This window comes from Bubalus kerabau, chromosome 12 (genome assembly GCF_029407905.1).
Source record: "Bubalus kerabau isolate K-KA32 ecotype Philippines breed swamp buffalo chromosome 12, PCC_UOA_SB_1v2, whole genome shotgun sequence".
NCBI classification, from domain to species: Eukaryota; Metazoa; Chordata; class Mammalia; order Artiodactyla; family Bovidae; genus Bubalus; species Bubalus kerabau.
Genome location: NC_073635.1, coordinates 60,219,920 through 60,245,619, shown reverse-complemented (window position 1 = coordinate 60,245,619; position 25,700 = coordinate 60,219,920). Strand labels below are relative to the sequence as shown.

The following is a 25,700-nucleotide window of genomic DNA, read 5'->3' as shown; positions in this document are numbered from 1 at the left end:
TTCCTTCCCGTTTATGGCCTTTATGGCAGCCCCAGCCCTCCTTTCCAATCTCTGCAGGATCTGTGGAGAACAGGAGTGAACGCCTTGTGAGTTTTCCCGCCAAAAAGTGCCTGGCAAGCACAGAACTCCAGAGCCAGACTGCTTCCGGTTAGATGGACTGAGGGAGCTACCTCCCTTGTAGCTCAGATGGCAGTGTCTGCTTAGCAGAGGAGAGAGCCTGATACTCGCAGCAGTGGTAGACAGACTGACACCAGACGCCTCTGTGAGAGCTAGCGGGAAGCCCTGGGATCAATAACCAGAGTTGCGGCTCCTGGAAGGCTGCCTGGATCTGGTGAGTGGAAGCCCAGGAGCGGAGTGCAGGTCCAGAAGCCAAGCCGTGGCAATACCAGTGGCTCCAGTGGCCCCAGCAAACGTCAGCACAGCTCCCTGGTCAGTAATCCTGCAGGATATGACTCACATCAGCCAGGTTGTCAATGACAACCGTGGCGCAAACTGCTGGCAATAGCGTCTCTGGGGGTTTTCTCAGGTTTATGATGTAGACGCCATTACTTTCCCTCTAGTGGATGTACTGTTCCATTGGGAAGCCAAGGTTGGTGCGTCCTAAGCAGATTCCTGCCCCCAAGAATTTGAGAACATCCTTATCCTTTATTTACAGGATATTAATTTCTTTGGACGTTGTAAACCTTCCCTTTAATTTAGTATGGGAATCCGGAGAAACTTCATGGGGACCCTGCCTGTCTCTCTTATAGTTTATTGTTTTGTGGTTTCCTCAGAACTTACATAAACCTTAAATGCCTGAGTCTTGTGGGCATTTAACAAAGCTTTCAAGAGGCATCCAGGAAATTCAGGAGAAGGCAAAAACCTATTTTTGGAACTTCTCTTGCTTTTCATAATTATTAAAATATTTGATCCTGTTTTTATACTGTAGGCCATTCCCAAGCTCTTTCTAAATTATGCATGCACAATATGCATGTGATGTAGGACTCGTTATTATCCCTGCTATAGAAAAGGATATTCAGAGGGTGATGACCTGTCTAAGGTGATCAACTTGATAACTAGCAGAGCCAAAAACAGGACCCAAGTCTCCACGTTACAATTTGGTACTGTATGTTTTATACAAATAGAACCTTACAAACAACTTTCTGAAAGCATGAGAACTCAGAGTTTACAGTAAAAACCTACCCAAGAGTCTGCATGTGTGTGTCTGTGATGTGTGTATGTGTGTTTGAATGTGCATATGTGTGTTTAACAGCTTCATGAGTCCCTGAAATTCCCAGTAAATTGACTTTAAAATTTTAAGTCAGCCCATGAAATGATTTTTTAAGCAACCTAATAACCCTAATTTTATTAACCTGCAGTAACCAAGGATTTTATCTTTTCATTTCAAGAGTGCTTTACTATTCTAATAGTAGAATAAAATAATATTATTTTGTATGCTTATCATAATGTAAGCATATATATATGAAATATATATATAGTAAACAAATATATATAGAAAAACAACTATATATATATTGAAAAATAATATATATATATTGAAAATCAACTTTTCTTTTTGATCAATAAACTTGCCTATACTCAAAATACCTGAAATGACCCCCACACATACACCAAATTGATTTAAGATGAGTATATTTTGGTTTTTCTACCTTAAAATTACAATGTCTGTGAAAAGGTATATAATCAAAAATATTTTAATTTTGGTAAACATTATTTTCATTATTCTTTAATATTGAATCATATTTACTTGATCCTTGGTACATTATCTTTTGCCAGTCATGTTAAAATCTTCCTGTTTTATACTAAGTTTATAAGTAGTAATAGCAATGATGCTAATGCAATAAAGGATGATTTTAATATTACTTCACTTACATTGAAAGTTCATTTTGACTCATATGTCTTTGAAGTTCTATTTTATATTTTTTCACCTTGTAAATTTTTTACACATCTCTTCTCTTCTATTTCCAAAAGAAAACTGTGAATGGAAGAGCTCTAATATGTGAAAATAGATGAAAAAGTCACATTCCTAGCATGGTCAAAGTAGGTCAAAGTAACTTTTTATTGTGGTGAGAACAGTCTGTTGTAGTATTTCCAACTCAATTATTTATACAGCAAGGTATCTGAATGACTCTCAGATAAATCATGATTTGGTCAAATTTCTATCACTTTTTATTTTTCATTCTTTCATATAATTTCTCTTTTACTAAATTATACAATAGTCCCATGATTAAAAAAAATAACTGACTTCTATTTGATAAATAAAATTCCTTTTTGACTTATTTCCACTAGAAAACAATAATCTTCACAATTATTTGGGTTCCTCTGAAAACAAATAAAACATATCTATGCTTATTTAAAAAATTGTCCAAGTGATTGAGAAAAGTTAAAAGTAAAAGTTACTGTAAAAAATTATTTCTAAAATATTGAAAGCTATTTGATAGTTTCAGTTCTTCATTAATGCATATTCAATAATTTTGAATTTTTTTTTTTGCCTTTTAATTTCTTGATTCCCCTCACTGAGGACACATTTATATCATCAGATTATTCTTTAAATAATACATTGGTAAGTATTCACAGTTATTATAATAGTCAAAGATATTAATAAGAAAATACACTGTCCAATACCATGCCTTATACCATACTGGCTTATATAAGATTAGGCTTTGCTCTGTTAAGTAATTGTCAGAATAAGCCAAGAGTGGTCCCTTAACTTTAATACTGCTGTCATCCAGGTTCTAGCACTAACTGTAAGGCTATATATTTCCCTACACATAGTAAAATAGCAGGGTTGAAGAAAGACCTAGACAGCTCCTTATGTTCTCTCTGAGCCTGCCATTTTTCTTTACTTCCATTCACGAATATCCTGCCTAAGTGTCCAGTCCTATAAAAAAGAGATGTGGATAACCAAGAGTCTATCAATCAGAGTGAAGTAAGTCAGAAAGTGTATATATTGATGTGAGAATTGGGCTGTGAAGAAAGCTGAGTGCCGAAGAATTGATGCTTTTGAACTGTGGTGTTGGAGAAGACTCTTGAGAGTCCCTTGGACTGCAAGGAGATCCAACCAGTCCATTCTAAAGGAGATCAGTCCTGGGTGTTCATTGGGAGGACTGATGCTAAAGCTGAAACTCCAATACTTTGGCCACCTCATGAGAAGAGTTGACTCATTGGAAAACTCTGATGCTGGGAGGGATTGGGGGCAGGAGGAGAAGGGGATGACAGAGGATGAGATGGCTGGATGGCATCACCGACTCGATGGACATGAGTTTGGGTAAACTCCGGGAGTTAGTGATGTATAGGGAGGCCTGGCGTGCCGCGATTTACGGGGTCGCAAAGAGTCGGCCATGACTGAGCGACTGAACTGAACTGAACTGAAATCAGAAAGAGAAAAGCAAACGTTGTACATTAACACTTATATGTGGAATCTAGAAAAATGGTACTGATGAACCTATTTACAGGGCAGGGATAGAGACAAAGACATAGAGAATCGACATGTGGACACCAGGCTGGGGAGGGAGGGAATGAATTGGATTAGCATTGGCATATGTATGTGTGTGTGTATATATATATACACACACATGTAGTATTGGCATGTAGTAGGAACCTGCTCTACAGCACAGAGAGTGCTATACAGCAGCACTCTGTGTTGACCTAGGGTGGGATGATGGGGAGGGCAGGGCTATATGCATTCATATAGCTGATTCACTTCATTGCACTGCAGAAACTAAAACAACATGGTAAAGCAACTATATCCCCACTAAAAAAAGAGAGAGACTATAATTAGCATAGCTAACTACATTTCCATGATCATCATGACTAACTCCTTAATTTAGATGAGAGACTCATCATGCCCTTTATTCTAGGTTATCTCAGTTCCCAGTAGTTAGTCAACCTCCCCCAAAATCTTTAATATCTATACTCTCAGAAGACCAGCACTTTGATTTGCTTGTGTTTGTGTATTATAATGTGATCCAACCTGTTTGCAGTCATCTATCCTTCTGTAATCTCCTCATTCAGCAAAGATTTTAGTGTGCTTCCTTGTATTTTGCCAGTTATATCATTCAATATAAATGTATGATCTATTCTCCATAGTTTCTTGATGTTTTCTCCTCTAATTTTTCTTCCACCAGACCTCAGACATACTAATTGTCACACTTAGATTTTCAGTGAGAAATAATTGAACCACCTCCTGAATTTCGATATCTTGTCTTTCTATTAATAACTAACTCCTTCTATCTTCATAATGCAATCACTATCATACCCCAATTCTAAAATTTTTATAGACATTTCCATAACCTACAAGTTACTGAAATTTTTACTTTTCATCAGCCTCTCACTGCCTGACTTTTCTGCATACAGAACCAGTTGTCAACATTTATCTCCTTGCATATATCTTCAAACTTGCTCTCTCCCTTAATTAAATTTCTGAGATTGGAGGGGGGGTGGTGTGTGGTTTAAAACCACATCTGAATTTTACATTCTGCCTGAAAGGCAGCTTGTGAATATATCTAGGGACACATATACACAGGGTGTACATTCTCACCTCTCTTTAATCAATATAACCCTCAAGGAAGTCTCCTATATTTATATCAATTCATTTTTCCTATTTTTCTATGCAACTAGTTTTCTAAGCCTTCTTTTCAGTTCTCAGTCAGTTTTGCTTCTAAAGTCACTGAGCTAATGTACACAATCAGAAGAGATCTCTCATACCTACTTACTGTTAAAATTATCAATTTTTTCCCTTTGTTTTCCTTTTAAAATGAATGAATTAGAAATATTTCCATCAAGGCCAAAATCTCCATGTGTGCATTGAATCCCACTGGTGCATCTCTACAAAGAATTTCTATTTTAAAGCCTCCTCAAGAATAATTCCTATTAAAATAAGGAAATTCTTTAATATTTTTTGCTGCAAAACAAGTAAAGAAAAAAACAGCATCCTTAATCCAACATCCTCCTCCACTTACCAATATCTTGCATGCTCCTGTTTTGAGGCAAATCATCAAGGAGTGCTCTATTTACATTATTCTCCTTTCTCACCTATTGAATTCTCTGGAATCCAGGTCAGTCAGATCTTTGTCCCCACTACACAAAAGAAAAGCCCAGTGATCATCACTGTGCCAATATAATGGCAATTTTCATTCTACAACTCATTCAATATATTAACTGCATTTCACATAAATTGGTTTTCTATAACAACCAGTTTATTTTGGATAACTTACTACCATGATCATTTAAAAACTTTCTCTCTAGGTAGATTGGTAGCTAGATTGATAGATATGATTACGTATTTTTCTTTTGTTTCTTTCCAAAATCTGTACTCTATAATAACTCAAAAAGTCTGAGCCTCTTCTTTGTAAGTGATTTTCTACCAACATATTTGTTTAATAGACATTTTTTACAGCAGTTTTAGATTCACAGCAAAATTAAGAGGAAGGCACAGAGATTTTCCATAAACATCCTGTCTCCACACATACATCAACTCCTCTATAACCAATGTTCACCAGAGTGGAACATTTGTTATAATTGCTGAACATATATTGAGACATCAGTATCACCCAAAATCCACTCTTGGTTTTGTACATTTGTTTTGTATGGAGATGACATATATTCTTCATTTTAATATCATATAGGGTTTATTCATATCTGTAAAAATCCTGTGTTCCAACTATTCCCCACTCATCCCTACCCAATACCTAGAACTCAGTGATCATTTTATTATTTCTATAATTTTGCTTTTTCCAGAATGTCACATAGTTGGAATCATAGTATTAGCCTTTTCAGATTGGGTTCTCCCACTTATTAATATGCATTTAAGGTTCCTCCACCTCTTTCATGACTTGATAGCTCATTTCTTTTTAGTTCTGAATTATATTCCAATATCTGGAATACTACAGTTTAGCCATTCACCTATGGGTTACTTCCAAATTTTGGCATTAGTAGATCAAACTGCTCTAAAATATCCATGTGCAGGTAATTGCATGAATATAAGTTTTCAACATCTTTGGGTAACTATGTTTAATAAGTTGAATTGGTAGATTGTATAGTAAGAGTATATTTAGTTCTGTAAGAAACCACCAAACAGTCTTCCAAAGTTATTTTATTATTTTGCATTCGCACTAGCAATAAAAGCGTTCACATCCTTAACAGCATTTGGCATTATTGGTGTTACAGATTTCTGCTATTCTAGTAGGTAGGTAACAGTATCTTATTTTAATTTCTATTTCTGTGACAGCATATGATGTGGAACATCTTTGCATATGCTTACTTACCATATGTATATCTTCTTTGGTAATATGCCTATTAAGATCTTGGCCATTTTTAATCAGGTTGTTTTATGTCTGTTGAGTTTTAAGATTTATTTGTATATTTTGAATAACAATCATTTATCAGATATGTCTCTTGAAAACATTTTCTTCCAGTCAATGACTTGTTTTCTTATTCTCTTGACATTGTCTTTTGCAGAGCAGGGGTTTTAATTTTAATAAAGTCCAGGTTTTCATTTCTTTCTTTTATGGATCATGTCTTCAAATTTTTATCTAAAAGCTCATCATCATACTCAGTATACCCAGGTCATCATACTCTTAGAAATTTTGTAGTTTTGTGTTTTTAATTTAGATCTGTGAGCCATTTGGAGTTAAGTTTTGTAAAGGGTATAAAGTCTATGTCTAGTTTCCTTTTTTGCATGTGGATGCCCTACAGTTCCAGTGACATTTGTTGAAAGACTATCTTTGTTCTATTGTATTACCTTCATTCCTTTGTCAAAGATCAGTTGACCATTTTTTTGTGAGTCTATTTCTGAGCTGTCTACTATATTCCATTTATCTATACATCTATTATCTTGCCAACACCACACAGTCCTGATTATTTACCTTTATAATAAAGTTTTGGATTCTGGAAGTATTGCTTCTCCAACTCTATTCTTCAAGTTTTGTGTGGGTACTCTGGGAGTTTGCCTCTCCTATATAAAGGTTAGAATTTCTTTTTATATCTTCAAAACAAATTGCTGGGACTTTGATCAGGATTGCATTGAATCTATTGACATATTGACAATATTGAATCTTTCTATATGTGAATGTGGAATATATCTCCACTTATATAGCTTTTCTTTGATTTATTAAAGTTTTACAGTTTTTCTCATATAGAACCTGTCCAAATTTTGTTAGATTTATATTGAAGTACTCAATTTTGGGGGTATGAATATAAATAATATTTTGTTCTTAATTTCTAATTTCACTCATTTACTGCTCACCTACAGGAGAAAATTGACTTTTTTATATGAACCTTACATCCTGTGACTTCTTTGTAAGTTAGTTCCAGTATTGTTTCATAGATTCTTTTGGATTTTCCAATAGACTATAATGTTATCTGAGAACAAACACAGTTATTATTTCCTCCTTCCCATTTTTCCTTCCTTTTCTTAATATATTAGTTAGGACTTCTAGTAAGATGTTGAAAAACAATGGTGAGAGGGTACATCATTGCCTTATTCCTGATTTTAGTAAGAAAACAGAATTTCTTACTTTGAGTTTCTAAGTTTGATATTGCTGCTGCTGCTAAGTCGCTTCAATCGTGTCTGACTCTGTGTGACCCCATAGACGGTAGCCCACCAAGGCTCCCCCATCCCTGGGATTCTCCAGGCAAGAACACTGGAATTGGTTGCCATTTCCTTCTCCAATGCATGAAAGTGAAAAGTGAAAGTGAAGTCGCTCAGTCGTGTCCAAGTCTAGCGACCCCATGGACCGCAGCCCACCAGGCTCCTCTGTCCATGGGATTTTCTAGGCAAAAGTACTGGAGTGGGGTGCCATTGCCTTCTCCGAAGTTTGATATTAGATGTAAGTTATTTGTAGATATCATTTTTCAACTTGAAGAAAGAGTTTACTGAGTGTTTTTGTCATGCAGAAGTGTTAGAGTTTTTCAAATGCATTTTCTACATCAATGATTAACTTTTAGGTTTGTTATCCATAATGGATTCTATTTCTATCATAAAATTTACCTAAGAGAATTTTCTTTCTGCAACAGAAAAGAAAAAAAAAATGTGATGGTCACACTCAGTCCTCCGTTGCACTAGCTATACCACAAGAGTTCTTTAGCCTCATATATATACAGAGAGAGAGAGAGAGTAATAGCAATCTGGAGAAATCTAAATACCTATATAAGGGAATGAGTGAGAAAATCCAAGAGCTTTAACTCAGAAAGTTCCGGCCTAGTCAGCTGAAAGGACTTTTAATTTAAGGTAATAATGTTGAATGGAACTACTCACTTTGGAAAAAAAATAGCTGACTTAGGTCAGTTATTCTCTAGGAGTAGATCCTGAGGTGGGGATTCTTGTTCAAGTATTATTTGGGGAATGCTTTCAGATGGAGGGAAATTGAGAAAGCAAGAAGGGATATAAAAAGAAAGTTAAGCAAGAATATATCCTTAGCTTTAGAAACTCAGACAAGTCCTGGAGCACATCTTAGAACTTTTTTTTTTTTTTTCACCTTGAGACAACAGGTTGTCTTTGGCATCCCCATGCCAGTCAGGCATTAGGCAATGTCATGTCTTCTTTGCAGCCCCATGGACTGTATATTCCATGGAATTCTCCAGGCCAGAAGACTGGAGTGGGTAGCCTTTCCCTTCTCCAGAGTATCTTCCCAACCCAGGGATCGAACCCAGGTCTCCCACATTGCAGGCAGATTCTTTACCAGCTGAGCCACAAGGGAAGCCCAAAGTATCTCATTTGGCCATGCTGAATTCTTAAAAAAAGAAGGAGGCAACAATAACAGAGCTGAAGGATGGAAAGCAGGCCAAGAAAGGGGCTGGGGATTGAAAATAGCAGCATCTACTCTTAGAACTGATACTAAAACACCTTCTTTTGGACCAAGATTCCCTACAGAGAGATGCTTCTGAGCTTTTTTACTTTGGATATGCCCCCCATCAGACCACCTTTTGCTTAGCAGTCAGTACTCCTTAGTAAGAGTGAGTCCAGTAAAATTGAGTCCAGAAGGTCTGGAGTCCTGCATCGCATGAAATTTGGAAACACTTGAGCATATCTCAATGCATATCAAATACAGATTGCTTCCTAGGAAGATGTCAGATTGAATGTGTGATTTCTGCTGTCACTAACCAGGACATGGATTTAGCACCTCTGAATCACTAAGAAATGGTAACCAAGGTGCATACACAGTTACCAAAACACTAAGTTATTCTTTCTTGGTAGCGTCTGTGTGTTTGAATTCTTTGGACTACTCTTAAGTATAACATTTTTTTTTTAGTCTATTGTTCCCATGGCTCAACTATATAGAGGAAAATGTTATTTTTAATTATTTGATTGTATCCTGCACATATGAATATTATTCTGTGTAATATTTTGCCATAGTTAACATGTTAAGCTCAATAAGAAATCATGAAAGTAACATAACTATGTTTATATTTGCCAAGATTGTATGTATGTTAGTAAAGGAAGCCTTGAGCCCTCAGTTTTTAACAAAAACACTGGAATTGCACCATTCATTCCTTCTAAGTCACTCCCTACTGAAAACAGGCAAACATTTTTCTCATTCCCACTTATCATCCCATATTTTTCCCTTCTGGTTAATTCTTACCTCAATAAATGTGATCAATATCCTCCCAGACACTTAGCAAAAAAAGTAAATTCTTTCTTTTCTCCTTTCTCACACATTCATTCACAGAAGCTCTTCTAGATTCATAAAATTTTCATTCACATGCCCCATATTATTCTTTTTTTAACATGCTTATTTACCTCTGATTACAATCTATCCCCAAAACTGTTATAATATCTCTTTTAGAAATACAATCTGAATATCAACTAGCTATTAAGACCTTTCCCTATATCCCCTTGCCTGGTTAATAATACAACATCTTCCTGATATAGTAAGACATTGTAACATGGATATTACTAGCTTTTGATACTGAAATCTACATATATCCTCTGGGTCTGTCCTCTGATCCCATTCCTGTACCTCAGGATGACCTTTCATATATCTGCAATGCATTTCTTTTCATGCCTACTCTATTCCCCATTTTCTTTCCACTTGGCTAACCTTATCTTTTATTCATACATCCCTCAACTCTTACTATATGAGGGAAGCATTTATTATGTAGTAGTTATAAAGGCAGTCTTATTTTTCTGCATACACACCTTGCACTAGTTCTTAAAATGAGGGTCTACCAATGCTAAACTTTATCTCTATTTTGATATTAACATGTTGTTGTTTCATGTATCCTTTTAACTGGAGGAGGTGTTTTTTAGCAAAAAAAAATTCAGATTAGCTAATTTGTTATGTTGTTAAAAACAGGATCAGAGCCCCTCCTTATCACAATAGCCTTTCTGTAGACCTTTATCATGGTACATTTTTGCTATTTGTTAACTGTGTTTTGCATTCCTTTTCTTCCTGATCTAAAGTAAAAGTCCAAGAGAAAGCAAGCTAGCTAATGCAATTTTGTTACCTGATTAATAAATTAATGAGAGTGTAGAACTAGAATATCAATTCCATGTGCCAAATAATATATTTTATGTTTTTGTTTTGATCATTAGCAGTTTCATACAATAACAGTTTGTGTAGAAATATATATATATATATTTATATATAAATCCCTTATTCTTTTTTCTTAAGTAGAAAACCAAAGACTATTTGTACTATGTTACATATTATAGGACAGATTTGTAGATGTGTTAGAATAAAATAAAGCAACTTTAAAATAATAGTAAATAAGTAAACTTTTTAACTGTAGTAAAAAACTTTATAAAATTTACTTTAGAAATTACATTTCCAAGTGTTCTAACCTAAGTTCAGTGACATTAGGTACAGTCACGCTGTTGTAAAACTCATCTCCAGTATTTTTTCATCTTACAAAACTGAAATTCTGTACCTTTACCCCATCCCCCCAACCCATGGTAACCACATTGCTTTTGGTATCTATGAATTTGATTACTTTAAACACCTCATGTAAGTGGAATCATACAGTAATTGTCCTTTTATGATGGGTTTATTTCACCAAACATGAAATCTTCATTTAGTAGTGTGAGACAGAATTGTCTTCCTTTTTTAAGGCTATGCACCACATTTGTTTAGATATTCATTTGTCCACAGACTTTTGGGTTGCTCCCACCTCTTTGCTATTGTGAATAATGTTGCTATGAATATGGACATGCAAATATCTCTTTGAGATCCTGCTTTTAATTTCTTAGGAAATACATCCAGCAGTAGCATCACCTTCTACATAAACTCTACATATCCCTTAGGCTCCCAAGTGGGACAAAATTTCTTTATAGTTATGAGATTGAGCTCCAAATCCAGGATATCTCGTTGATGCTTTGGTGTCTTCGTGAAGAAAGGGGACACTTGATGAGACCTTATTTTTGCTCCCTGGAAGTAGAATCCCTGTTCATTATTCTCTAGAAACCCTTTTCACTTTCTAGATTATCTTTTTACTTATATTGGTTTTTGGCATTAGCAACTTGATAAAGTGAAAATATTTTTATCCTATTTCCTTTCAGCAGATTATTGAGGTGGAGCACCAAGGCAAGCTTTAAATTTCAAAAGTTTTTAGCCTCTTTGATTTATGCAGAAGTGTCAGTATAACTCTCCTTATTTTAACTGGCTTTTATTTTTATTTCTTTGATTACAGATACTACTCATGATAATTTTCACAATCTCTACTTATATTTATATACATCTTTGCTTTCCTATTCCTATACCTCCCTTTATGATTCAGTCTTGGGTACTATGGACCCACAATGCTAGACTGGAAGAAATGATTAGCTTTTTTCCCCTGAAGTATTCTGTCCCATTAAAACACCAGGTTTATTGCAAACCACACTATTAGTCCTTCAATCTGAGACTTCTTAATCTAAAAAGAGGTTTAAACAGTAAAACTAATACAATTATGTAAAGTTTAAAAATAAAATAAAATTAAAAAAAAATAAAGATAAAAAAAGAATAAAAAAAATAAACAGTGTTATATACGTATGATTGATTTCATGATTAATATAATGATGAATTTTAAATGATTTTGTAGTCCAAAGCTTTCATATATATATATATATATATATATATATATATATATTAGAAATGTGTGTGAGAAGCAGCTGTATTTTAAAACGGCCAAGAATTTCTACTCTTTATATCTTTCCATTCCTTTTATCAAACATGAAAATTTATACATGATACCTGATTTTTTTCCTGTCAATAGCCAATCACACATGCTTCTAATATTTTTTCCAACTTTTTGTCCAAGAGTTATAAGGTCATTACATCCATGATGTCTTCTCATTAACAAAACTAGCCAGTTTACCAGTTCTTTTTATCACTCTATTGCCTGAATCATTATTTTCCCCGTACTGCAATAAGAGTTCTCCCTTTTTCTGCTCACTGCAGGACTTGTGAAATGTGCCACACATTGCAGTTATTTGTTAAAGCAGCATCTCCTCTGTGACTGCCTATTTCTATTTATAGCAAAATGGGGTCATCTACGCTAAGGTAGTAAGTAGCAAACTATTTTAAAGTCCAGTGGCTTCAGTTCAGTCACTCAGTCATGTCCGACTCTTTGCAACCCCATGGACTGCAGCACACCAGGCTTCCTTGTCCATCACCAACTCCCAGAACTAGGTGAAACCATCCAATCATCTCATCCTGTCATCCCCTTCTCCTCCTGCCTTCAATCTTTCCCAGCGTTGAGATCTTTTCGAATTAGTCATTTCTTTCGCATCTTCAGCATCAGTCCTTCCAATGATTATTCAGTGCTGATTTCCTTTAAGATTGACTGGTTTGATCTCCTTGCAGTCCAAGGGGCTCTCAAGAGTCTTCTCCCACACGGCAGTTCAAAAGCATCAGTTCATCAATAAAGCTTTCTTTATAGTGGATTTCCAGCGGCTTAGTAAAACAAAATTTTATTATACTTTTCCCAACATGAGTTGGTTAGCTTAATGTTAGCCTTGCTAGAAAACACAGATCATTTTCATTTCATTTTGTCTTTGCTTTCAAGATGCAGAAGAAACAAACAATATAAATAGCATTGTGACTTTTAATACTTCTGCCAGAAATGTCTCCTGTCACTTAAATTACCCCATTGGCCAAATCAAGTCATAGGTCCATTCCTAACTTTAACAGGTCAGAGAAACACAGTCCAATCATGTGCTTCTTTATCGAAACAGCCCAGAAGTCTTTGGTGAATAGCCCTGAAATCTAACACAACGTCTGTATACCAATGACACAAAGGGAAGTAAAAAAGATCTATACAGAGAGTGAAGCGGAGTTTAGAACTTACCCAGCATCATTTTTTTATAATAAATATTCTCTTTCATTGCAAATGTTTGAATAGATCTTTTGTAAATTTAATTTTATGATTTTGAACATTTGGCAAACAGTTGAAGATATAGGAATTGCACTTCAGTAGGGGTTTTGTTTTGCTCATAGATCATAGAGCTCAGAACCCATATCCTTAGGAAAAAAAAATAATGAATAATTATATGTTCTTTTGAAATATATAGTTAATTCTGGTTAATTGTATCATTTTATAATAATATCATCTGTTTTGTCTAGAATGTAGTGATTAAGCTTTTTTTGGAATAACGATATATTCTGATTTTCATTTGTGTATCTTTTTCTTTTTGAAATGCATCACACCAATATACTTTTTCAAACTTTTAATTTAAAAAAGAAGTCTAAAGTCTGTATGGTAAGCTATTTGATTAGAGGAAGATGAACATTCTTTTTATTCTTATAAATTTTGTCAACCATTACCACCTCATAAAACCCTGCAGGTAAATTTGATATTCTCTGTTGTTTTTCCTTAATCCTGCTGAATGAATCGATTTAAATGTCTTATTTAGAGGCTCAAAATGCCACTGAACATGCCAAGATTTGTTTTCTAAACTGTGATTCTGCTTGCTTTGTTTTTTGTTGTTTTTGTTTCCTTCTCTATCAATTCAGATGCAGAGGACACCTGGCTTCCAGTCATTTGCATCGCAATGACACCCAGTGGCAAGCTAGAGAGCCTTGCCCTGGAGCCAGAGAAGCAGGCTGCCCTGGACTTCCTCGTGCTTTCACTGCTCCTTCAATGGACCTTTGGTATTAGCTGAAAAAGGTGCGATACATTGGGCTGTTTCTTTAGCTGAAACTCTATGATTGAATTAGAGATCATTTTAATACTTTATAGGACTCTCAGAACATATGTTAAAAATCTAGCTGGATGTGCTGTGATCTAATGGACTGGAAAGGCATCTTGTCCACTCTAGTCATTTTCTTGGCTACCTTTGTTATTGTTAATGTTTCAGCAGTTGCATTCTCTGTCACTGAGTGGTCAGAGCTATTTTCACTCACAAGTCAAAACTAGGCAATTATTCTCTGTTTTTAATTTTCAATTTTTTCTTCACTTTTTTTTTTAATAGTGAATTGTGGCAAATACCTTTATCTTAAAACCTTAGCCCCAGAAGACTGAAAGGTGTTTGATTATAGCTGAAGAAAGCTTGAATTCCAAACAAAAATTACTACTCTACTACTGGAAAAATTCATCTAAGAATTCACATAACACATACCTAAGAAGTAAAATTTTTCCAGAATTGAAGTCTAGAGACAAAAAAATAGTTTTGACATTATCTCCTTCTCACACATACTCATAACTGAAAATGAATAACTTTTGTTTGTTTCATCATTTCAAAATAAAATGTGAAAAAGATGCTACTTTAAAACCTGAGTTTCATGATCTCACAAATGTAAATTTTTTCCTCTCTTTATCAATTATTATTTATTGCTTGCTACATTTCAGGAATGATGCTAGATTCTGTGCCTAAAATAAATTTATAATCTCCTAAATAAGAGAAACTGGTAAACAGACAGTTGAATATGGTATCCTTAAACATCAAAGTTTGGTTGGGTCAAAGTTCCATTTACAAGTGATTTTGCTTTGTAAGTATGTCAATCTAAATTTTAATCTCTTATAGAGAAGGAATCTCTTCAGATTGTATTTATCTAGTGCCTAGCATCCAATATTGCAAATAATTTTCTTCATAATCTTGTTAATTGATCATTTCTTACTATATACAGCATAATTCATAGTACTAATGCTATTTTATGTTTTCTATATACCTGTAGCTACTCTGCAGTGCTAAATTCATTGTCATGCCTTCCAACAAGAATAACTTGATGTGAAAGTATCATTAGTCACCAGTGTACAGTTCTCTTCCAATTTTTTGCATAGGAGAGGATCATTATGAAGTTAGGGGTAGCCAAGTTTTTGCTTTGGCCATGAAATGTGAGTGAAAGTGCATTTGTACCTGCTTAGTGAAGACTGTCTGAACGACACGCTTAAAAGTTGCAAGTTCTCACAATCAACAACCCTTATGACACTGTTGGCTTTGTTTTCTGCATAGTATTTATTACCATTTAGAAAACAAAGTTATAATTGTTGCATGCTTTCCCATACTCTGAAAGGTATATATTTGAACGTGAGAGCAACAAAGGCAATGTATTTCTTCAATTTTTCAACTGATATCTGTTCTTTCTCTTTAGGTCTAATATAGTGCTTGGAATATAGAAAATACTGTGTAAATTAACAGTTGTCACTGGGAGGGTATTTGATAAGGCACTGGAGATACACATAAATGTATGTATGTGTGTGCATGTATATAATATACACACATACATATTTTGGAGTTCATATACACACATTTTATATATATTATTTACACATATATATCAATATACATTAAAAGTATGAAATACATTTATTTATATAAAAGAAATATGCATATATGTATATATAGAAAACTAGAGATACATACAAGTGTACACACATACACTATTTCTTGTGTGCTTGAGTTCTCTTGTTATTACTGTTTACATTGTTCATTTATATTACACAGATTTTTATAAATGGTATAGTTCACTAAGAGCATTAAAAGAGTAAGTGTAGTGCGAGAGTGAGTTTAGGAGTCTTAGATGAGAAAGGATTAATATTATGCCAAGTAGAATATTTCATTTTAAGAGTTCAGAGACTGTGTATTTCTGATTATGATGTATTGGTGTGGCAGTGGGATATAAAGTTAAAGTGGAATGAAATGAAAATTGCTGCAGTGGATGGGTTTAAGGCCAGGTTTAATAGCTCTTGACATCATGAAGGATGGTGGCAGGTTAGTTGATCGGAATGAGTATCATTCAGGAACCCAAACTAATTTAGAAGAGCATCCATGAGTGTGGTAGAATCATCTGATTACTGTTTTACAAAGATGTAGAAATTTTATGGTGTGTTTTTAATAAAAGCCTTAAAATCAGTACAAGTTTTCAGCCTCCTGTCATTTCCCTTACCTCTCTTTTTCAAAGAATTGAATTCTGGAAAGCCAGAAGGAAATCCAAACTTTGATTAAAAATAAAACAAGAATGTTGAGAAAAGTTAAAAATAAATTTAAATCAAGTAAACCATAAAACAGATTTTTTTTTAAACTTTCACATAGTGGAGAATGTAAATATTCTCTAAGAATCAGTTTTGTTAACTTGAGGGAAAAAGCTTTTTGCTGAGCAAACTACTGTTTTCAAGAAGTGATAACAAGAGAGACATTGAAAGTCAGGACAGAACATTCAGTCCTATACATTTAGTCAAGAGAGAAGGAAAATATGACAAATTTGTCTTTGAGAAAATTTAAGCATGACCTGACACTGCATAACAGCTCCAAATGCCACAACTCAGTTTCTGAATTTGAGTGGAATAGATTAAAATTTATGAGAAATGTAGTGGTCTGTAAGTCATTTGATGTAGTTTTTAGACTGTGACTTAACATGAGCTAATTGGAAGGGGTTGTCATTCCATTCTTCATGGGATCTTCCCAACCCAGGGAACAAACCCAGGTCTCCTGTATTCCAGGGAAGCCTGAAGGCAGAATTTTTTAGTTATTTCTTGATTGACTCAGAATTGAAATGTTTAGTGGAATAAGAAGACAAATAAGAACCAGCTAGTGGCTCCAATTGTTGAATAAATAAAATAAAATAAAATAAAAATTTTATATCCATTCTTCTGTCAATGGACATCCAAGTTGCCTCCATGTCCTAGCTATTGTAAAAAGTGCTGCAGCAAACATTGGAGCACATGTATCTTTCTCAACTATGGTTTTCTCAGTGTATATTTCCAGTAGTGAGATTGTTGGGTCATATGTTAGTTCTATTCCTAGTTTTTTAAAGAATCTCCATACAGTTCTCCATAGTGGTTGTATCAATTCAGCCCAGTGCTCTGTGAGAAACTAGAGGGGTGGGAGGGGTGAGGGATGGGAGAGAGGTTCAGGAAGGAGGGGAACCTATGTATGCCTGTGGCTGACTCATGTTTATGTATGACAGAAACTGACAGAATATTATTAAGCAGTTACCCTCCAATATATTTTTTTTAATTTCAGCACTGATAAAATTCAAACCCAATAATGAGAAACGTATGGCGAAAAAAAGAAAAGAAAACAACCCTGAAGAATTAGGCAGTAGCTAGGTTACAATTATTGTGAGAAACGGAAGCTTTTGGTTGGAGAGAACTAAGGAATCAAATTGTAGGAATATTCTGGGAGAGAAAAGTCTAGAGTTTTCCCCTTTACCTTCATGTTGTGAGTCTGAGGGCTTGAAGCTAGAGGTAACATAACGTGATATTGAGGTCAAAGTTGAAAACCTGACCAAGGTTGTATTCACAAATATCAATTCATACTTTTGAGGCAGTAGGGATGTTTGTGATGCTAGTTTGTGGTGCTACAAACTCTCTAAAATAACACAAAACATGAGAAATGATTTCATTATTATGCACCGTGTGTTCAGACTTTGTAATCCTAGATTCCTGCCAGACCCACTCATACCAAAAAGGCGGCATAGCTGCCTTTCAAACTTTTTGAACCAACAGGTAGAGTAATATTAAGAAGATGATAGACTTTTATTATTAGTTTAAGGAGCCAAGAACTTGAAGATGACTGGACTGCAGACCTCTGAACACTCTTTTACATAATCCTTGGAATAGGGAATAATGAAAAGGAAAGCTACACTTAAAAGCAAGGGTAAAGTCTATAGTACAATGATTTGGACATAACTTGAGCTCACATGGAATGATGAGGTTTACGTAGCAATCTTAAATGTACACCCCTCCTCCACTCGTGTGATGAACTCACTGTAGGGAATAATTTAGATTTTTAGCTACAGGAGGATATAACTAGCCTAGGCATGGAGAATATAAAGCAAATCAAAATGTATTCACGTGGGAAAAACTAGAAGAATTAAAATTAAGAAATAAAAATTAAAATCTAAAAAGATAGTTAACACTTGGGAACAAGAAGGAAGAACAATAGTATTGCAGAAGTACTTAATGAAATATTGACCATGGAAATGATAATCCAGTGTATAAACTGAATATACACTGAAAGGCTGCAAGAAATAGTCCATGTCACTGTGATACAGAATAAAAATTATATTAGTGATGACATACAAAATTATATCCATCCAAATAAAGATAATCATACACCTAGATTATCAAAGAATTGTTTTGGATATAGACAATTTGGAAGTACAGTATTTTTGTAAAGAGAGCATTGTCTTGAAAAGTTAGTAAGTTGAAATAGTCATTCTTTTTTTTTTCATATCTTTATAGATTTTTTTTAAATTTTATTTTGTTTTTAACTTTACATAATTGTATTAGTTTTGCCAAATATCAAAATGAATCCGCCACAGGTATACATGTGTTCCCCATCCTGCACCCTCCTCCCTCCTCCCTCCCCATGCCATCCCTCTGGGTCGTCCCAGTGCACCAGCCCCAAGCATCCAGTATCGTGCATCGAACCTGGACTGGCAACTCGTTTCATACATAATATTTTACATGTTTCAATGCCATTCTCCCACATCTTCCCACCCTCTCCCTCTCTCACAGAGTCCATAAGACTGTTCTATATATCAGTGTCTCTTTTGCTGTCTCGTACACAGGGTTATTGTTACCATCTTTCTAAATTCCATATATATGCGTTAGTATACTGTATCGGTGTTTTTCTTTCTGGCTTACTTCACTCTGTATAATAGGCTCCAGTTTCATCCACCTCATTAGAACTGATTCAAATGTATTCTTTTTAATGGCTGAGTAATACTCCATTGTGTATATGTACCATGGCTTTCTTATCCATTCATCTGCTGATGGACATCTAGGTTGCTTCCATGTCCTGGCTATTATAAACAGTGCTGCGATGAACATTGGGGTACACGTGTCTCTTTCCCTTCTGGTTTCCTCAGTGTGTATGCCCAGCAGTGGGATTGCTGGATCATAAGGCATGTCTATTTCCAGTTTTTTAAGGAATCTCAACACTGTTCTCCATAGTGGCTGTACTAGTTTGCATTCCCACCAACAGTGTAAGAGGGTTCCCTTTTCTCCACACCCTCTCCAGCATTTATTACTTGTAGACTTTTGGATCGCAGCCATTCTGACTGGCGTGAAATGGTACCTCATAGTGGTTTTGATTTGCATTTCTCTGATAATGAGTGATGTTGAGCATCTTTTCATGTGTTTGTGAGCCATCTGTATGTCTTCTTTGGAGAAATGTCTATTTAGTTCTTTGGCCCATTTTTTGATTGGGTCATTTATTTTTCTGGAGTTGAGCTGTAGGAGTTGCTTGTATATTCTCGAGATTAGTTGTTTGTCAGTTGCTTCATTTGCTATTATCTTCTCCCATTCTGAAGGCTGTCTTTTCACCTTGCTAATAGTTTCCTTTGATGTGCAGAAGCTTTTAAGGTTAATTAGGTCCCATTTGTTTATTTTTGCTTTTAATTCCAATATTCTGGGAGGTGGGTCATAGAGGATCCTGCTGCGATGTATGTCAGAGAGTGTTTTGCCTATGTTCTCCTCTAGGAGTTTTATAGTTTCTGGTCTTACGTTGAGATCTTTAATCCATTTTGAGTTTATTTTTGTGTATGGTGTTAGAAAGTGTTCTAGTTTCATTCTTTTACAAGTGGTTGACCAGAGTTCCCAGCACCACTTGTTAAAGAGATTGTCTTTAATCCATTGTATATTCTTGCCTCCTTTGTCAAAGATAAGGTGTCCATATGTGCGTGGATTTATCTCTGGGCTTTCTATTTTGTTCCATTGATCTATATTTCTGTCTTTGTGCCAGTACCATACTGTCTTGATAACTGTGGCTTTGTAGTAGAGCCTGAAGTCAGGTAGGTTGATTCCTCCAGTTCCATTCTTCTTTCTCAAGATCGCTTTGGCTATTCGAGGTTTTTTGTATTTCTATACAAATTGTGAAATTATTTGTTCTAGCTCTGTGAAGAATGCTGTTGGTAGCTTGATAGGGATTGCATTGAATCTATAGATTGCTTTGGGTAGTATACTCATTTTCACTATATTGATTCTTCCAATCCATGAACATGATATATTTCTCCATCTGTTAGTGTCCTCTTTGATTTCTTTCACCAGTGTTTTATAGTTTTCTATATATAGGTCTTTAGTTTCTTTAGGTAGATATATTCCTAAGTATTTTATTCTTTCCGTTGCAATGGTGAATGGAATTGTTTCCTTAATTTCTCTTTCTGTTTTCTCATTATTAGTGTATAGGAATGCAAGTGTTTTCTGTGTGTTGATTTTATATCCTGCAACTTTACTATAGTAATTGATTAGTTCTAGTAATTTTCTGATGGAGTCTTTAGGGTTTTCTATGTAGAGGATCATGTCATCTGCAAACAGTGAGAGCTTTACTTCTTCTTTTCCAATTTGGATTCCTTTTATTTCTTTTTCTGCTCTGATTGCTGTGGCCAAAACTTCCAAAACTATGTTGAATAGTAATGGTGAAAGTGGGCACCCTTGTCTTGTTCCTGACTTTAGAGGAAATGCTTTCAATTTTTCACCATTGAGGATAATGTTTGCTGTGGGTTTGTCATATATAGCTTTGATTATGTTGAGGTATGTTCCTTCTACTCTGTTTTCTGGAGAGTTTTTATCATAAATGGATGTTGAATTTTGTCAAAGGCTTTCTCTGCATCTATTGAGATAATCATATGGTTTTTATTTTTCAATTTGTTAATGTGGTGTATTACATTGATTGATTTGCGGATATTGAAGAATCCTTGCATCCCTGGTATAAAGCCCACTTGGTCATGGTGTATGATCTTTTTAATGTGTTGTTGGATTCTGATTGCTAGAATTTTGTTAAGGATTTTTGCATCTATGTTCATCAGTGATATTGGCCTGTAGTTTTCTTTTTTGTGGGATCTTAGTCAGGTTTTGGTATTAGGGTGATGGTGGCCTCATAGAATGAGTTTGGAAGTTTACTATCCTCTGCAATTTTCTGGAAGAGTTTGAGCAGGATAGGTGTTAGCTCTTCTCTAAATTTTTGGTAGAATTCAGCTGTGAAGCCGTCTGGACCTGGGCTTTTGTTTGCTGGAAGATTTTTGATTACAGTTTCTTAAAGGGAATTTTGCAATATTTACATCAAATACGGATACGCCTTTTGTCCTGATGAGCCAAACTTAGTATAAATATGTATGAAGTTATTATGGAGATGTCCATGTTATTCATGTAAGCAAAGTCATAACTTAGTGACCATCAGTAAGAAATAATCATCTAGGAAGATATCAGTTACTTCCCTACAAAAACATGGAAACATGTTTAAATTTCATAGCACAATTTCAATTATGTGAAAGCAAAACTACAAAACAAAACCACAAGTGTGCATTTTTTGCAGACTCATGAACACTTAAGGGTTTCTGTCAAAAATATCAGAGTATGTTTATATAGCAGTGCTGGAACGATGAGAGGAAAATGAGTGGGAAATCAGTTTTCAATGAAAAATTAAAATCATAAAGGATTTTTTATGAATCTTTGGCATCACTATGCTATTAAGAGTAAGATTAATTAAACTCTGCATCAGAAGTCTAAAATTTTAGTTAAAAATGTATTTTTTAGAGAAAAATATTTTGTTTAAAAAAGGAATCACCTTCTTTGAGCAATTATTATATTAGTAGGCAACATTAAGAATAGAGAATTATGCATTGTTTATGTTGATTATATCTTTGTTCTAAGAAGAATGATAATTGATCTGAAAATGGTAAAATGAGTAATATGAAATAATTCAGCTGCAAAGGAGGTAGCAAGATTAAATAAAATGCATTACTGTTACATATTCATGGACTTCTTCCATTGTGTAATAGTTGGTAATTGTCCTACTATATAATGAACATAATTGTAAGATTGGCACACTATCCAATTAGTTTTAAGTATTTGCTTAAAAAGATAAAGATTGAGAGGGTGAAAAGTGAAAGTGTTAGAATTAGCTGTGTCCAATTCTTTGGGACTCCATGGAATGTAGCCTGCCAGGCTCCTCTGTCCGTGGAATTCTCAAATGTACTATAACAGATATTGTAAATATACATTTGTTGAATAATTTAGAAAAAATGAAAAATAAAGTGTCTGAAATAAAAATACAATAGATGAAATGAATATCAGATTAGATATTACAGAAGGAAAATAATTACAGAAAATAGAGCACAGATATAAGAGTAAAAACAAAAAGAAAATTGAACTTCAGTGACTTGTGGGACAATATCATACAGGCTCTCATATGTTTAAATTGAAGCAAGAGAAGGAGGCAAAAAATTAAACAGGAAAATCATGGCTAAAAGACTTCCAAAAGTAATAAAAACCAATAAGTCAATAGATACAATAATTTCAGCATGAATAAATCTCAAATTTATTATGTAAAATGAAAAACTAGACAAAAGAGATTACATACCATAAAGTCTACATTAAATTCTAGAAATGATAGAAATATTGTGATAGTTAGAAGATCAATGGATGCCCTAGGCTGGAGGATGGCAAAAGAAAATTTCAATGGGGCATTAGAGAACTTCCCAGGGTTATGGGAATCTATAGTAGGATTTTACAGTGTATACACACTTGTATATACAAACATGCTATATTGTATGTTAAAATATCATGTTTGCTAACAGATTCTTTGTTATTTTGAAGTATGCACATAACACAATAAAAATGTTATTCATTTATAGAAATTTTGTAAGAAAAGCTTGATTTATCTTTCACATAAACCAATAGTTCTATATTTAACAAAATAAATGGAAAATAGAAGCTAGACGTCATACATATAAAATCAGAAAACTATTAGATTATTGTTAAAAATAATTCAAGATACATACATTTATTTGGTGAATATTTTAAAAGCAATTAATTTGGAAATAAAATAAATCATATCTTTCATCATTTAAAGAAAAACCTGTAATTTTGCAATCTGTAGTCCATTTAGCAGTTTAGGAGTATCTAAGTATTATTCTGGAGAAGGAAATGGCAACCCACTCCAGTACTCTTGGCTGGAGATTCCCATGAACGGAGGGGCCTGGTGGGCTACAGTCTATGGGGTTGCAGAGTCAGACAAGACTAAGCAACTAACACATACACACAGGTATTATTCTGATGATCAAGGCTTTTTATTTCTGTCTTAATATAAACTATTAAAATTCAGATTGGATATTACATGTGTGAATATACCAAACAAATATTGAAATTTATGACTTGCAAAACTAATACAATTATGTAAAGTTTAAAAAATAAAATAAAAAAAAAGATTATATAGATATAAATATACTGACACATATTGGGGCTTCCCTGATAGGTCAGTTGGTAAAGAATCCGCCTGCAGTGCAGGAGACCCCGGTTCCATATCTGGGTCAGGAAGATCCTATGGAGAAGAGAAAAGCTATTCACTCCATTATTCTTGGGCTTCCCTGGTGGCTCAGCTGGTACAGAATCCACCTGCAGTGTGGGAGACCTGGATTAGGAAGATCCTTGGAGACAGGAAAGGCTACCCTCTCCAGTTTTCTGACCTGGATAAGTTCATAGGGTTGCAGAGTCAGACACGACTGAGCGACGTTTACTTACACACATATATTAATAATAAATACCATGCACATTACAATACATTGAAAAATGTAATGTTAGATGGAAAAGGCTATCAACAAAGGCAAAATAAATTAGATTTCAGTTTAATCCTTACTGTAGAATCTGGCATTTAGACATTCAGTTCCTTATCATCACCATAATCATGTTTATGAATTATATCTATTAAATGCATAAAACTGCTAATAATATGTAAAGTCTGAAAATTATATCACTTTAATTGATTATATTATTTGCTTTTAAATGATGTCTGTTATCTAATCTAATATTAATTACAAAATATAATTTTATGCATAATGTTTTAATGGGAAAGTAGTTAAGCACATTAGAATATGAAAATATATAGGCTGTTTTTTTCTAAATAAGCTTGTTAAAAAATAAATGCAACTCTTCCTAATACTATGAAAAGAAAGCAGTTTAAAAAATCAAGTGTAACAACACAAAATTTTCGTAGAGTACTGAATGGTTTTCTATGGAGCCATTTCCAAATTTCTTATTATAGTCTTCATCAAATAACATTGAGGATTTTAATGGAACAGTAGGTGAGAGACTGGTTCAGAATTGCCAATTGCCGTTCAACAGTTTTTGTCTTCACTATGTCTTCTACCGTATTGCACTCATAGAACATTAAAATATCACAATATTTCTTGTCAACTGGAAAGATGATAGCTCTGAGAATAGTTGTACAGCCACTTAGAAACTAATTAGCATTATTACAGAGGATTGTATATGATAATTAACAATTAAGCTTTCAGAACAGAAGCTGATCCTCCCTAGAGGAGACTCTACATAGGTTATGGCTAAAGAAGGAACTTAGTGAAATCTTCTTCACACAACAGTTACATAATAATGATTCTTTGCTACAGTAATTACTATTTAAATGTGCTATATATGTGCACCTGTAACTTTGGATACACATTTCTATATACTTAAGTAATAAATAATATTTGTGTTTTATCAGCGACACTGTCTTACATCTATTTTTCAGAATTCTAAACAAGGTGCTCTTATAACATTTGGCCACACTTATTTTAAATAAATATTTTAATAAACTGGACACTGCCTAAAGATCGGAACTACTGATTCATAACCATATCCCAGAAGAATTTTTGTACATCAAGGACCAAATTTTCTGATAAAACAAAGCTTATATTTACTTTTTAAATTTGTAATAAGAATATATGGTAATTTCAGGGAAATTATGTCCCTTTACTCTCTAATAAGCAGCATAAAATTTTAGATGGGGTCAATAATGATATAGTATGGGTACTGTTGGAGAAGGCAATGGCACCCCACTTCAGTACTCTTGCCTGGAAAACGCTATGGATGGAGGAGCCTGGTGGGCTGCAGTCCATGGGGTCGCACAGAGTCGGACAAAACTGAGGCAACTTAGCAACAGCAGCATGGGTACGCTATCGTCAATTAACAGTTTGGCACACTTGCACATAATTAGTAATTTTAACAAGTAAATAAATTTATTTTTTCCCTTAAAAATGTTACTCAGCCTGTAGAAAGGTTCAGTTCAGTTGCTCAGCTGTGTCCGACTCTTTGCGACCCCATGAATCAGAGCACACCTGGCCTCCCTGTCCATCACAAATTCCTGGAGTTCACTCAAACTCATGTCCATCGAGTTGGTGATACTATCCAGCCATCTCATCCTCTGTCATCCCCTTCTCCTCCTGCCCCCAATCCTGCCTAGTATCAGGGTTTTTTCCAATGATTCAACCCTTTGCATGAGGTGGACAAAGTATTGGAGTTTCAGCTTAAGCATCAATCCTTTCAATGAACACCCAGGACTG

At 34.5% G+C, this 25,700-nt stretch overlaps 1 long non-coding RNA gene across 1 annotated transcript; it reads left to right on the top strand.

Moving 5' to 3' along the window:
* LOC129624155 (uncharacterized) lies at nt 1-24,959 on the top strand. The gene is made up of 3 exons (XR_008700785.1): nt 1-331; nt 13,932-14,085; nt 24,890-24,959. It is a non-coding gene; the product is annotated as an uncharacterized LOC129624155 (long non-coding RNA).
* The last annotated feature ends 741 nt before the right edge of the window (nt 24,960-25,700 follow it).